This window comes from Camellia sinensis, chromosome 7 (assembly GCF_055761805.1).
Source record: "Camellia sinensis isolate YWXY chromosome 7, ASM5576180v1, whole genome shotgun sequence".
Classification (NCBI taxonomy): domain Eukaryota; kingdom Viridiplantae; phylum Streptophyta; class Magnoliopsida; order Ericales; family Theaceae; genus Camellia; species Camellia sinensis.
In genome coordinates this window covers 113,795,197-113,808,970 of record NC_138967.1, presented here as the reverse complement: position 1 = coordinate 113,808,970, position 13,774 = coordinate 113,795,197, and the positions used below count along the sequence as shown (strand labels likewise).

Sequence of the window (13,774 nt, the reverse complement as noted above, 5' to 3'; positions counted from 1 at the left end):
GGGGACGGCTTGGGTTGTGCGCCAGAGGGGGTGGCTTAGGTGCTTCACATGGTATATCACTATGCACACCACAATATAGGTATAATATGTTGTGTGCCAGAGGGGGGCGGCTTAGGTGATTCATTTGGTATATCGTCATACTCACCATGATATATCGCCATGCACCATGATAGTGGTTCACATGGTATATTATCATGCTCACCATGATATAGGTATAACGGTTATGAAATAGAAGTTAAACTTTTCACTTTTCTCTTTTCTTTGACTCTACAATTTCAAGATCCGAACACAAGTTTAAAAATTATAATAAAAAACGAAAAAAAAAAAAAGAAAAAAAGAAGTAATAATAAAATTCAAAACAGTAGAATAGAATTTCTAATAAATGCATTGAAAACAGTAGAATTCACTAACCCTTGTGGGCTTATTTTGCTTTAACACGCTTGTACTCAAAAGAGATGTACGTGAAAATTTGAACAATGCACAATCCTACAGCAAAACCATAAACCAATTACATTGACTAAGACAACAAAACAATACATAGTAAGTAACAAAACAATTGATAGTGCTCAAGCACATCCATGTTTTTTTATTTTAGACTTGAAACTGGACAATACAGTGCTCTTCGCCTGAGGAAACAGTGGCAGGATTGCTCCATAGTTGTGACTTGTGATCGAAGAATGAATCTGTGAAGAAATGAGAAAATTATAGATATGCTCCTAATCAGCAACAAGGGCTTGGAGCAAACGAGGAATTGGAGACGGGTTCACATCTAGAATCCCTTCAAGGATCTGAACTACCTGACCCATTGACGGCCTATCATTCTCATCATCTTGGATGCACCAACAAGCAACTTTACAAATTCTCCACACCTCTTCAACATCAACATGTTTCTCCAACCTATGGTCTAGCAAGCTAAGGACATCGCCACCTTCTATGACTACACTTGAAGCCCAGATTGGAAAGAATTTAACCATCCTTTCTTCAGATCGATCAGTGTTTCTTCTTCCTGATATCAATTCAAAAAGCATCATACCATAGCTATACACATCAGCTTTGGCGGTAATGGCCAACCCTAATATCCATTCTGGCGCAAGATAGCCCATTGTCCCTCTCATTGTTGTCAGAACCCTGCTGAATTCTCGCCCAAGAAGCTTTGCCAGACCAAAATCTGCTACTTTTGGGCACAAGTCAACATCTAATAGAATGTTTGCTGGCTTTATGTCACAATGTATGATACAGTCCCTGCACTTTTCATGGAGATAAGCCAACCCCCTAGCTGTCCCTAGTGCAATTTGGTACCTTGTTTTCCAGTCCAAGACCTTTGACTCCTTTTCATGAAAAAGATGGGAATCCAAAGATCCATTCTGCATGTAATCGTATACCAGCAACTTCCTTTTACCATCAGAGCAGAACCCATGAAGCCGAACAAGATTAACATGTTGGATAGTCCCAAGGGTGCTGACTTCTGCTCGGAATTGCTTCTCCCCTTGGTTGATGCTTTCCAGCTTCTTCACAGCTATGACAGTAGAATCAGGCAATGTCCCTTTGAAAACAGAGCCAAAACCACCGCCTCCCATTTTCACCGAGAAATTTTTGGTTGCTTTTTGTAGATCTTTGTATCTAAATGCAACCAATGAACCATAAACTGTTGTCATCCTCTCTTCATGTAGAAAGCTCAACCATGTGTTTGGCCAAAGCAAACAAAGGGTTTCCACAATCTTGTTTTGTTTCTTCCAGGGATGAACACACATGAGGCCCATGACGACTACTATTGCAACTGAACCCACAACAGCACCAATAATAATCCCCATTTTACTTTTAGGCTTCGAAAGCTCGGAAGCAGCAAGTTTGAGATAAAGAGTGTTTTCAGTACCATCTTGCAGATTCATGAGCTCCCCAATCCAAATTGAACACCCCATACTATCATAAGCATACGCAGTACAAGAGCAATTATTCAAGCAAGATGATTCACATTCAGCGACACCGCCAACAACCACAGATTGACGATTTTCAGGCAATCTCACGTTGGGAATTTCCCAAAACCTGTCTTTCTCTTGATTAGCAACAGTAGTATTCCCACACAGAAACTTGGCTATCCTCACACATCCTCCAGAATAATCACTCAAATTCCAATCATTGGGTGACTTAGGATTGAAACCAGTCAAACAATTACAGAAGGGTTGTGTATTCTGATTGCAAGTTCCAAATGGCCCGCATAAAGCATAAACCTCACATTGCTGTCTCGGCTGAGCCCAAAACAAATTCCACCGCTTTGTGCTTTCCAACCAAGTGAGTTGTTGGACTTGCCCCGAAATATCCATAATAAATCTCGAAATAATCGAAGAATTATACATGGAATATGTGAAGTAACTCTCATTCTCGTCGTCCTGATAGCTATAATTAAAGATATAATTAGCTCTCACTTCAGGTACTAAGCTGGAAATTTGCCCATTCCAAGGACCACTACTCCAATACTGTTTAGACCCATTCCAAAATACAACATACTGACTATTATTTGAATCAAGTTTAAGAGAATACAGTCCTACTGAAGGGTCTTCTGAGTTCTTCCATGAAGTGAAACTTTGGTGTGTGTTGGTACGCTTATTGTAAGCAAGCTTGGCACCAGGCAACCAAGTGTGAGCAGGGTGATCAAAGCTTTGCCAAATTGGTTGATTTGAATTAGACCCATCTCTCAAAATCAAGTTCCCATCGTCCCCAAGAACAGCTACCACAGAATTTGAAGTGGTAGAGTTCTGATTTGTGGACCAAATTTTGGTTTGGGACTCATTGAGAAGCACTAAGTTTCCATCTATGATTTTCAGTTCTGAGGAATGCTTATCAGAGATGGGTGTACCTCTATTTGCTACCCAAACTATAGTTTTAGTAGATACTTTCTTGTACCACATGGATATGTAATAGTTGGAAGACTTACCAGGTTTGTAAAAACCCATTTCAAAGTTTCCACCAGCAGAGACAATGGTCTGGTCCCCAGAGAGAGATTGGTTTGCAGAGATGGTGTCAGCTCCATGGGAGGGCATGTTGGTCCAAAAGAAGCAGCATATGAAGAATACAAAAAACATGAAGCATGGACATTTTCTGATATCCATATATTATCTGCACAAAAGGGAACATTGTATGAAACAGAGGATGACTCACATCTTCATAAGAATGGGTCTCGAATTAATTACATTTTTATTTTTATATATATTATTTGGTATTCTTTTCAATTTTTTAGCATCTCATTGTCTCCAAGACCAGGAATAAGAAGAAAAAAAAATACAATTTCACAAATGTGTCGATATCAAATGCAGTCATCCACACTTCGAAGTCAAAGAACATATAGCAGAGCTGCGTCAAAGTGGGGTATGTAGACCCACTGCAATGTGAACCTTTGACTTTCAATTGACAATAAAACAAATTTAAGCCAATTTAAGTCAATTAAATAAATTTCACAAATGTTGATCTTTTTTTTTTTTTCTTTCCATTTTTGTCAATTTTTAAAAAAAATTACGAGACTTTTAGTCCCTATAAATATCGAATAAAAAGTCAACAAAATTAAAAAAGTCCCTAATCGGATGTAATTGAACAAAACACTATTTTAACACGTTTTGGTCTTTAATAGACTTTTTTATTATTTTTTTATTTTTATTTTTATTTTTATTTTTTTAACTTTCAAAGAGTTGAGTCTCAAAGTTCGAAAAATATAACAAAAAAAAAGGGTCAATTAGCCTGATTTCTACTGAGATTTATGATAATTACAAAAATCTGTCCTCAAGTTTTTAAAATCGGTAGTACTACATGTACTAATTAGTATACATATTAGTGTACTAACTAGTGTTGTGATATCATTAATAATCTCATTGATTATACAAATTATAAATATCCAAAATCTCTAAACTTATACCACATCACTAGTCGGTACACTAGTGTGTACACTAATTAATGCATATAGTATTATTCTTTTAAAATTACACTTACCTTGCATGTCAGTCATGTCTGCCAAACAAACAGAGAATATCTTTTTACCTTTTTACCCTCATTTGTTTATTCATTTATTCATATGAAATTCAAAAAATGTTCAAAAAAAAAAAAAAAAAAAACTGTTTATAACACACAATCATTGTCACATTTCTTATTCCTCCACTGTTTACATTTTTTCAATTTGTTTCTCATACAACAAATTGTTATTATCATTGTAACACATGCATAAATCCTACCCTGCATAAATGCAATTTGAATTATTTATTTATTTTCTTAACTTTTGATTTATTGAACTGAAAAAGCCATTTTATCACCCAAAAAAATTAATTAATTAATTAAAAAGTGAAATGAACTGACTTGTAAGCCTTAGTAAAAAAAGACTCCATAATCCATTAATTTTCATATTGTTATATTTCTTTGATCAATTTTAAAATAGTGTTTGATTTATCGTAATAAAAAGAATAGAATAACATGATCATTTTTAAAACTCCTTATTTTATGGCCACTCTCTTACAATAGTTAATGTTAATTTCATTTTTAATAATACACTTTTTATAAATTAAAAAAAAAAAAAAAGAATTGAGTGAACCAAACATCCCACCCCAATAGACCAAACACAATATAAGTTACTTTTTCTTCCAAATATTACTCTAACTAACATAATAATATAAGAACAAGTTGTAAAAAGGTTTATATCATTTAATTAATCTATTCAGAATTTTATTATAAAAGTTAATGTATAATCTAAATTCAATTTTTACATAATAGGGTCTATACTTAAATGAATTTAGATCACATATTAACCTTTCTTTAATAAATTTATGAATAAAAGTTTTAATTATATTGCATTTAGGGACGGAACTGTGTAGGGACCGAGAGGGACTCCAATCCCTTCCGATTTTTGACAATTTGTTATTAATTTTATATTTGTGAGTACTTATAAAATGTATAATACAATGATTTTTTAATTTTATAAGAATTATTTTACTAACTTTTTATTTCATTAGTATTTTGAAATGTCTAATAAAATGATTTCTAATTATTTCATATTTTAAATAATAACATCAATTTTATCGAGTCGATTTTATAAAAACAAAGCGTTACATGTCAATTATGTTTTGAATTTTAAAAATCTATGTATTTTTTTTTATGAGTAAGGTTAGAGACCCTAGAATTTCACCTTTATATTTATTCACAAAGACATGGCAAGGGTTAAGACTTAATTGATTGATTTCTAAATAAATCAACTAATGTATAAAATTTTGTAGCGATCCCGGTTTTGACCCGTCTCTTTGTAGTGTTCCGGGCTCAGGTTGGTATGGTTTTGAACGGTGTTACGTATCTTAGTTCCTTGTATTCCCCTTATTTTGGTTATCGGGTTGTAACAGTGTTTGGAACAGGTAATGTCTCATGTTTGTATCGGGTTGTAGCGTATCTTTCATGTTTTGCCACTTCGCTGACTATGTCGGGGATCGAGCTACCCGGTCAACTCGCGGGGGTCCAGGGGGCAGCATCCTTTGGCGGGTCCGAGGGCAGCGTCCCCGAAGCAAAAATGCAAAATGCATTCAAAGTTGCTTGTCCGCTCGAGCGGCCGTTTATGCACTCGAGCGGAGAATGTTTGGTTCCAGAAGTTTGACATATCTGCAAAAGTACTAGGGAGGTGTATTTGACGCTCGAGCAGGGCTTTCCACACTCGAGCGGACCATGTTATATCAGTTCGTAAATCTGATATTTCAAATCACTTTTTCAGTCCCCTCTCTCTCTCTAAAACTCTCCAGAATTCTAGATCGGGAGCTTCTCTCTCTAGTAGTTATCTTCTCTCTTTAATTTCTCCAAATACATTGGAATTTAGACCTAAGTTCTTTCACCAAAATTGGTTATCATCTCGAGAGCTTTGTTGTGTGTGGTGAAGATCGAGTTTAGGCATCGTTGATTTTGGGGTTTCATCTCAATTCTTCTTCAATACTTGAGGTAGGGATTTTCTTAGAGTTATATATATATATATATATATATATATATATATATATATATATTTGCAAGATCTAGATGATTTTCGAAATCATCCTTTAATAGCTTTGAAAATTGATTGTGGATTCAAGAAGTTAAGCGATTTTGAAAGTGGGTTTGTCTCTTATTTTTTTAAAATGATCTTATGGGTTTTGATTTTCATTGATCGAAGAAAAGAGATTTTGAAAGTTTTTTTTCAAAAGATTTGAGTTGTATTTACCGCCCCTTGAATTAAATTGTTAAGTTTTGAATAATAGACATTTCATGGCATCATTGAGGATGATGGTTTTTAAAAGATGAAGATATGATTTATTTGCAAAAAGACATAGCATGGCATGTGTATTCATTTCTTAAGACTTGTATAAAATGTATATATTTTGTTAAGGATTTCCTACTAGGCTTTATGCTCACCCTACGGGATTTTTGTGCAGGAAAAGATGTGGTGATTCCGCCTAACTAAAGGCAAGGAAATATGTGTAGAGAGTACAAGGCTCTCATTTTGCTGTAACTTTGTTTGTAAGCCAATGGCTGTATTTGTGTGGGTTTGAATAACTATTTTGCGTAATCAAGCCTAAACCTTGGAAACTTGTAAACCCTTGGGAGTATCTATTTGTTTATGTTATTTTGATTTAAAGTGAATGTATTATTGCCTGAAGACTATTTGTATCATGTAAATGCAAGTGTGGGGATTTACTTTCAATTTTATTTTAAAGAACCATGGTTATTGTATTATTATTTGGGTATAAAAATTGGAACATTACAAATTTAATATCATTGAGTGTAAATTTAAACATTTTTCAAGAATCTTAAGTATTTTTCACTTTTTATTTATCAGATTATATCAATCAATAAATTGCTTAAAACACTGGTTTAACTAATTGTATATTGAGATATTCAAAACTGAAAAAACTATTTATTGGACTTATTTAGTTTTCTCAAGAAATACTTTTTTCACAACGCTTATATAAAAGATTGTATTCAATTAATAATGCATCAAAACTAATTCAATATAATTTATGCATATACATTGGCCCGCCCGAACAAAATTCCTGATTCCGCCCTCTAGTTGCATTGTTGATAGAAAAAATGTTTGAATCATGTTAGGTCCCTTAGTCTTGTCAATCCCGCGAACAAGCTTGTGTGATTGAGTTGTAAATTTCCTTGTTGTTTTGTCTTGCTCGCTCGAGCGAAGGAGTCCTTGCTTGAGCGAGGACTGCGTCTGGCAAAAAATCTAAGAGATGTGAATGTACGCTCGAGCACAGGTTGCGTGGCTCGAGCGAAGCCACTTATGGAAATCACGCGAGATAAGTTCCTCGCTTGAGCTAGAGAGTCTTCGCTCGAGCAAGCTTCGCTGTTCCAGTTTTCTTTAAATACTTGTTTTAGTCCAAAACTAGGATTAGGTTTTTGGGAGATCTACTTTAAGGTTTTCTAAGGTTTTCTTTGAGAGGTTTTTCCACGTAAAAAATCGTTTGTGTCGATTTATTATTTATTTCGAAAACAACAATCTAAATCACTTTCGTAAGTGCTTGATGATTTAGATTGTGTTTTGAATGATTGGGAATTGGAATATTTAAATCTTGATCTAACCACGAATCACTTAGGATTTTCAATTGGTATCAGAGCAGGTCACTCTTTGTTTTTATCAAAACTACAGGAGTGTGATTTTGTGTGATTGGTGATATAGATTCAATTCGTGAAGGTAACTCGACCGATAGACCTCCATTACTTGATGGTACAAACTATTCTTATTGGAAAGCTCGTATGAGAGCGTTTTTAAAATCCATCGATGAGAAAGTTTGGCACTGTGTGATCTATGGGTGGAGTGAACCTATTGTCACCATTGATGGTATTGATATTCCCAAACCCCTTGATAAATGGGACACAACCGATTACCAAAACTCGAGTTGGAACAGTAAGGCTCTCAATTCCCTTTTTTTGTTCCGTCACACTTGAAGAATTTCGTCGTATTTGCAAGTGTGAGGTAGCAAAAGAGGCTTGGGACATTCTAGAAACGATTCACAAAGGTACTACTTCTGTCAAAAGGTCAAAACTTCAACGTCTCACCTCTACCTTTGAAACCCTTTTTATGCATGATGATGAGAAGTTTGATGATTTCTATGCTAAACTTAGTAACATCGTGAATTCCTGTTTCACACTCGGTGAAAAAATCCCTGAAGCTAAAGTTGTTGGAAAAATTTTGAGGTCATTACTCGAGAGGTTCCAATCAAAAGTGACAGCCATTGAGGAGGCTCAGAATGTTGATACCCTTAAGCTTGATCAGAGTTGGTTAGAAACCTGCAGACTTATGAAGCCCACCAGATTTCCAAGAAAAAACAAAAAGATAGTGTGGCTTTCACTAGTGCTCATGAGATTGCAAAAACTCCTGAGACTGAGTTTGATTTAGAGTCTGAGATGACGGCTATGTGTACTAAACAGTTCAAAAAAAATTTAAAGAAAAAGAAACCTAATTTCAGAGACCCTATTTCAAAAGACAAGAGTAATGATAAACCCAAAACTTTTCCACCAAAACTTGCTCCAAAAACTGAATAGAAGATTGTAAAGGGGCAAGGGGTCAAGTGTTATGAATGTCAAGGGTTTGGTCATATTGCCCTTAAATGTCTTTCGAAAAAGAATCGGAAGAAAGTTTACACAGTAACTTGGGATGATGAAAGAAAGTCGAAGCAAGAACCCGAAGAAACTGAATCTGTTGAAGACGGGGATAGTGCTTTCATGGCATTTTGGTCCACTTTCGCACAACTTCTTCGGAAAACAGTGGAATTTGCTCGTGGTCAGAATCTGTATCATGCTCCCACCTTTGATGGAAGTAATTATTTGTATTGGTAGATCAGAATAAGGGCATTTCTGAGAGCTTTTGACCCAGAAGGCTGGCAAGCCATTGAAGAGAATGTTGAAAGTACTGACAATCCAAGTAACCAGAGAGTCCTGATTACTATTCATGGAGCAATTTTTGATGAAGAACAACAACGGGTTGCTCACTGCACAAAGGCTAAAGATGCATGGGACATTCTAAGCCAATTCATGAAAGAGGAGATTCATCTTCACCACCATCTAGCAACTTTCTTGCCTTAGTTGCTAGATTGGATGAGATCAAGGAGAATGAGGAGCAAAAAGAGGATGATAAAACATCAGAAGACAATGATGAGATTAATGGTGATGATCTACAACAAGCTTACGAAAAGCTTTACGATGAATCTCTGAATTTGTCCAAAATCAATGACAAACTCACTCTCAAACTCAAAGCATGTGAAAGCGAGAATGTCAAGCTAAAAGGCGAACTTGTAACAGCAAAGCAGAATGTCATCAAGATCTCCAGTGACAGGCAAGACCTATGTGGGAAACTTCTATCTTGTGAAACCGAAGGGAATGAACTCCTGAAAATGTATTCCACATATGAAGAGAAGCTTGAAAGTCTTGAGATGTCACAAGCTACATTGGAAGAGCTGGTTTGTCAGAAAGATAAAGAACTCCGAATTGCTAGAGCCACAATTGCTATGTGGAACAAAGGTTCCAAATCATTAGAAGACATCCTCAAGTCTCAACAAATGGGTTGTGACAAAAGTGGGCTAGGCTATGGTGCGACAGCTCACATGGGACAGGCCTCTATATCACATGACCTGAAGACTCAAGCAAAGGGAAAGTTGAAGGTAGACCAGGGTGATTCCTCTCTTCATCTACCTAAAGGGGGTAAGATCAACAAAAGGGAGGTAAAACCTGTTTTTATTTGTCATCACTGTGGTAGGTATGGCCACATTCATCCTTACTGCTTTGAATTATTTGGTAAGGTGTCTCAAAAGGGTAGAAATTCAAATACTTTTTGGGTTAGGAGACAACCTTATATGTCTAGGCGGAACACTAAGATTCATGAGAGTGTTTACAACGCCAAGACATTCACCAAGACCACCAGACTTGATTTTGTTAAGACCAAAAAGATTTGGGTGAGAAAAGATGATTTGACTTGTTTAGTTGTTCACACTGTCCTAAAAGCATGTGACTCACACATGTGGTATCTTGATAGTGGGTGCTCTCGTCACATGTCAGGTAATAAATCCTACTTCACCTCCCTTGAAAAATATGAAGGTGGAATTGTTACCTTTGGAGATGGTGGCACTTCTAGAGTCATTGGTAAGGGCTCTATAAGTGTAGCTGGTCTTCCCAAGCTTGAAAATGCATTACTTGTTGATGGTCTTAAAGCAAATCTTTTGAGCATTAGTCAAATGTGTGATTCCCACCATGAAGTATTGTTTTCAAAAAATAAATGTGAAATTTTGGATAAAAAGGGAAATATTGTCTTACATGGGGTTCGCACATCTGATAACTGCTAGGGGATTGTTATTACTAATGATCTCACTTGTCATTCTACCATCATAAGTAACATTGATTTGTGGCATCAAAGATTAGGTCACATGAATTTCACAGACCTAACTAAGATAACCAACAAAGAGCTTGTGAGAGGAGTACCTAAACTTGGTAAGAATCTGAACCATGTGTGTGGCCATGTCAACTTGGAAAGCAAACCCGTGCCCCTCATAAAAAGGTGAACAGCTTTACAACCAAATGTCCTCTTGATTTGGTTCACATGGATTTAATGGGTCCTACTCGCACTAAAAGCATTGGAGGTAAAAGATACATTTTTTTTACTGTTGATGATTTTATTCGATTTTCGTGGGTAAATTTTTTAAGGGAAAAATCGGATACGTTTGATGCTTTCCAGGCCTTAGTCCTTAAAATCCAAAATGAACAGGGTGTTTCCATTGGGCGTATCATAAGAATCCAAACTAATCATGGTCGTGAATTAGAAAACAGTTCGTTTTCGGATTTTTGTGATATGCATGGAGTTCAGCATGAATTTTCTGCACCTATTACTCCACAACAAAATGGAGTCGTTGAGAGGAAGAACAAAGTTGTTCAAGAAATGGCTAGGGTCATGCTCCTTAGTAAGAAACTTCCTCCAAAGCTTTGGGCTAAAACCCTAAATACTGCTATTTATGTCATAAATCGCGTGTATTTAAGGCCCGACACTTTACAAACTCCATATGAATTGTGGAAGGGATTGAAACCTAATGTAAAATACTTCAAAACTTTTGGGAGTAAGTGTTACATTTTCAAAGATAGAGAGCTTTTAGGAAAATTTGACTCCCGAAGTGATGAATGTATTTTTCTAGAGTATTCAACCACTAGTAAGGCTTTTTGAGTCTATAACCTGCAAACTTCTTCTTTAATGGAATCAATCAATGTGGTTATAGATGACACAGGTTCCCCTACTCCAGCAACAAATGAGGATGACAATGTTGAGTCTCTAATCCTGGATACTGAACCACAAAGTCAAAGAGAAGCTGAGGTCCAAGCACAAGAAGTTGAGACAACACCAACTTCTCAGGTAAGTCAGAGTCCAAAGAGTGCACAGAGAGACACCACTTCTGATGCTTCTGTCACCACAAGTCCTGAGTTCAAACCATCAGCAAGGGTGAAACTGAATCATCCAGCTCAACAGGTGATTGAAAGTGTATCAGATCGAATGAAAACTCGAAGACAGATTCGGGATGAGGTATTTCATATGTGTTATGTTTCATTAATTGAACCTAAGAATATTAAAGAGGCCTTACTAGATGATAGTTGGGTCAATGCTATGCATGAAGAATTTGGTCAATTTAAACGTAACAATGTTTGGACTTTAGTTCCCAGACCTAGAGATATAAATGTGATAGGTACCAAGTGGATTTTTAAAAATAAACTTGATGAGAATGATACTGTGGTTAGAAATAAAGTCAAGTTGGTTGCTCAAGGCTACACACAAGTAGAAGGTGTTGACTATGATGAGACGTTTGCCCCAGTTGCACGTCTCGAATCTATTCGTATTTGACTTGGTGTTGTATGTTTTCTTGGTTTCAAATTGTATCAAATGGATGTGAAAAGTGCCGTTCTGAATGTGTACTTGAAAAAAGAGGCTTATGTTGAGTAACCAAAAAGGTTTGAGGACCCTAAATGTCCAAACCATGTCTACAAGTTAGACAAGGCTTTGTATGGGTTGAAACAAGCCCCTCGGGCTTGGTATGATAGGCTTACTACCTTTCTTCTTGATAATGACTTTCAAAGGGGTAGTGTGGACAAGACTTTATTTGTGAAACATACTAAGTCTTATATTCTTGTTGCTCAAATCTATGTTGATGATATTGTGTTTGGATCCACGGCTGATTATCTTGTGAAATATTTTTCGGATTATATGACACATGAGTTTGAGATGAGCATGATGGGAGAGTTGTCTTATTTCTTGAGTCTTCAAATTAAACAGTCTCCTTCTGGAATGTTTGTTTCTCAAACTAAGTATGCCAAAAATCTTATGTCAAAGTTTGGTCTTGAGTCTGCCAAACATGCGCGTACTGCCATGAGCACCAGTCTTCACCTTTCCAAAGATTCCTCTGGTATTGGTGTTGATCCTACCCTTTATAGGAGTATGATAGGGAGTCTTCTTTACCTCACAGCCAATTGTCCTGATATTGCCTTCAGTGTTGGTGTTTGTGCCCGTTACCAAGCCAGTCCTAAAGAGTCTCATCTTCTTGCGGTCAAACGCATCATCAAATATGTTAATGGGACATTGGGGTATGGGGTTTGGTTTTCTACTGATACTACAGCTAAAATTACTGGTTTTTCTGACGCCGATTGGGCAGGGTATGCGGATGACAAGAAAAGTACATCCGGGGGGTGTTTTTACCTTGGGAATAATTTGGTTTCCTAGCATAGTAAAGAGCAAAATGCCATCTCTCTTTCGACTGCTAAGGCTGAGTACATCGCTGCAGGGAGTTGTGCACAAATGTTATGGATGAAGCAGATGCTTCATGATTATAGGATAGAACAGAACACTCTCACTCTTTTTTGTGATAACACAAGTGCATAAACATTTTAAAAAATCCTGTCCAACACTCTCGCACCAAACACATTGACATTCGTCATCATTTTATTTGAGAGTTAGTGGAAGAGGGCCTTGTTGTTCTTGAACATGTAGCTACTGAGCATCAAAAAGCTGATATTTTTACAAAACCCCTTGATCTTCTTCGGTTTGAGTTCCTTAGAAAGACCTTGGGTGTCATGCTCGATCACTAGAGTGTTTCTTGTTCCTTGAGTGGGTGTGAGTATTTGGTTTTATGTGTGCTTAGATGCTATAATCTCATTGTCATTGATTCCTGTCATTTTTGCATCCAAATTTATATGTACACTACTCATGTTGCTTGCAAGATCTCATTGTTCTTTGTTCATAGCTCATTTTGAATGCCCATGCTCATTAACTTCATGATCTCATTCTATACACATCCTTGAGATAAACTGCTACAAGGGTTTCCGCACAAGTGATCAAAGTTCTCTATGGGCCACTAACAGTGTTTCTTATACTTTTTTAGAGGAATTGACCTATACTAGTATATCATGAGTGGTGTTGAGTCTCTTAACCATCTACCATCATTTTTCACTTCTACGGTTTCTTCCACAGTTCCTTGAAGTCCGAGCATTAGGAAAAGGCTACCTCAAAGGCACCAACCAGGCCATCCTTTTTTATTTCATTCTTCTTTGGTTTGGTTTCCATACTCATGAGCGTGAATGCCACCAGTGAGTGCCCACAAGAAAGAAAGAAAAAAAAAAAAAAAGGGACTCATTGATTGAAGGGGAGCCTCCGCCTTTACTCAACGGATACCCCATGATTCCTAGTGGTTTGACTTTTCTCTATGATGTTTAGTTACTCTTGCCGGAGGTCCAGCCATCCGATCACTACGAGGAT

At 36.6% G+C, this 13,774-nt stretch overlaps 1 pseudogene across 1 annotated transcript in view; it reads right to left on the bottom strand.

The window, feature by feature from the left end:
* Positions 1-344: 344 nt before the first annotated feature.
* Positions 345-13,774, bottom strand: part of LOC114292302 (G-type lectin S-receptor-like serine/threonine-protein kinase At2g19130 pseudogene) — a 35,721-nt pseudogene continuing 22,291 nt past the window's right edge. The window contains exon 5 of the transcript XR_014335879.1: positions 345-3,114. The product of XR_014335879.1 is annotated as a G-type lectin S-receptor-like serine/threonine-protein kinase At2g19130 pseudogene (transcript). The remainder of the gene's footprint in view (positions 3,115-13,774) is intronic.